The sequence below is a fragment of the Cynara cardunculus genome (assembly GCF_001531365.2).
Source record: "Cynara cardunculus var. scolymus isolate 2C chromosome LG 5, CcrdV1, whole genome shotgun sequence".
In the NCBI taxonomy this organism is placed as follows: domain Eukaryota; kingdom Viridiplantae; phylum Streptophyta; class Magnoliopsida; order Asterales; family Asteraceae; genus Cynara; species Cynara cardunculus.
In genome coordinates, this window is record NC_037532.1 from 5,547,455 (window position 1) to 5,550,207 (window position 2,753).

A 2,753-nucleotide genomic window follows, 5' to 3' on the forward strand; every position below is an offset into this window, starting at 1 on the left:
TTAATTGAAATAAATTTTCATTATAATCTTTTTTAAATGTAAATATTTATTTGTAAATGTAAAGTATTTTTTTGGTATATTTGTTTCATTTTATATATGTAAATACTTTTTTGGTTCAAAAGATGCTTAGAGACTTAATCGTTTAAATTATGAAAGTTCATTAGTTTTTTTTTCCAGATTTTTTCCATTAGTTTACCACATTAATCAGTTGTATAGCTTATAAGGATGTATCTAATATGTTTTAGAAAGTTCAGAGAGTTATTTAACAGGTTTTTGAATGTCCCAAAACTAATTTGTTCCAAAAAATTGGCCAATGACTTAATCATTCCAAGCACTAAAGGTCCTATATTTTTATATGTTCGAGTTACAGGCCCATAAAATAGTTTAAGCTTGAAACCTGAGTCTGGCTCAGTCTGAGTCCGACTTGTAAAATCTTGTTAGCTTGAAGTCTAGTCCAGATCGGGCCTTAGATCCCGATTAAGCTGATATTTTAGGGCCAGGAATGCCCCCGTGCTCCGGCCCGAAAAAAGCCTATAAAAGCTCGGTTAAACCCAAGAAAGTCCAAAAAAAGATCAACCTGAAAAAGTTTTCAACTTCAAACCTAAAAAACAATCGGGGTTTTCTTTATTCCTTACTAAGATCGAGCTTTGAAGACTAGGGCTCGAGTGAAAAAAAACTATGGGCTTTATGCATCTCTGGTTCGGATTGGATAAAATGGAAAAAGAATTATCTCAATCATTATCTTTCTGTGTAAAAACTAACATTTCATGGCTTAGATTAGGTTAGAGATGGCCAAATGAGCCTAGCCTGGGACTGGGACCGACTTAGGACTGGCCCGGCCCTGGACCGATTGGGACCGCTATGGGACCACCGGTAATGGTTTCATCCAAAAACAAGGCTTGGCCTAGGACTGGTTTGGGACGTGTTATAGGCTTGGCCTGGGACTGGTTTGGGACGTGTTATAGGCTTGGCCTGGGACTACGTGTTATAGGCTTGGCCTGGGACTGGTTTGGGACGTGTTATAGGCTTGGCCTGGGACTACGTGTTATAGGCTTGGCCTGGGACTGGTTTGGGACGTGTTATAGGCTTGACCTGGGATCAGCCCAATTTTTTTTTCAAAAAATGTATTTTTAAATGTATTTCTAAGTGCATTTGATTGAAAATCAAATTACAAATTTACATTAAAACATAATTTTAAGTGTATATTATTGAAAACCAATTATAAAACTATAATAAAACGTAATTTTTAAATGTATTTGATTGAAAATCAACTATAAAACTACAATAAAACGTATTATTGAAGTGTATTTAATTGACCTAATTAGATATTTTAAAGTATATTAGAATGACATTAAAGTATTTTTAAAAATTTATCAAAAAGAAATTTAAAAAATATATATAGAAAATGTTTTTTTAATAAAGGACCGTTTTGGGCCCGGCGTGGGACCAAACCTGGACCGGTTACCGTAACCAGTTACACTTAACCGGGCCTTAGTATTTTCGACGGGACCGGAACCGATTATGAGCATCATTATTCCGACTCAGGACCGGTCTGAACCCGGCTCGACCCAACCCGACCCGATCCAGGACCAGTTTTTATCCATCGGTAGATGAGGTTGAGGGTAAAATAGTTGCCAAAAAACTTGCTAAAACATTTACTTATTTTTTACTTCTTGATTTTTCTCGCATTTGAGAGGAAAACTTTAGAGAAAAACACCCAATGAACTCAATTTTTGTGTACCTAATTTAACCACTTACTTAAAATACCCAAACCACTCATATTACCACCTACGGATATGAATTATCTGTATATGTATATGTCTTTATATATCATTTTTCTATTAACGTACTTGTTAGACTCATATTTGCAAAATATATATATATATATATATATATATATATATATATATATATATCGGCTCATTTAAGGGAGAACTGGTTAGTTTGTAGTAACCGAGAGATCCAATGTGAAACACGCATTAAGATATTTAAGGATATTTCTTAAATAAGCTAAAAAGGTAATATAATAATTCTATTTTTTACAACTAATCAAAATTAGTTACCTAGTATATCAATTACCTAATATACATCGTATTTTAAAAACGTTTGTGAATTAAAATGTATTATAGTGATAAAATTCACAATGTTTTATGTGTATCACTCTGTATTTTCTTTGTTTTTATAAAATGTATCATACTGTGATTTTCGTTATATTAATTGTTTTACAAAGGGTATCACATTATGTATCTTGGTATGTATATATGGGTATCACAGTAAGTATTATAATATGCATTTTGTGTTCACATAAGGTTCATTGAAATAAGGTTCGTCGGAGAGAGAAAATAGGAGAGATGAGATTTATAAAATCCCTAAAATGGCCTTAATTAATATTTTAAGTTAAAATTACCAAAACTATTAATTTACTAATTTAACCTTTGATTTATAGTTGAGATTGGATCTCACGATTACCACAAACAAAAAGTTTTCATTTAGTTAGGCCCTATGTGTGTGTGTGTGTATGCTTAGAATCACGTGAGACCCGTGAGACCATTTTTTTACACTTGAAACTTCATAGCAAAATGTTGTGAAGGTAACCTTCATAGTGTTTTTACTGTGAAGGTTCGGCTTTTTTACCTTCACAGCGTTTTGCTGTGAAATTTCAAGTGTAAAAAAATGGTCTCACAGATTTCACGAAAACATTTGGTCTCACACCCATATATATATATATATATATATATATATATATATATATA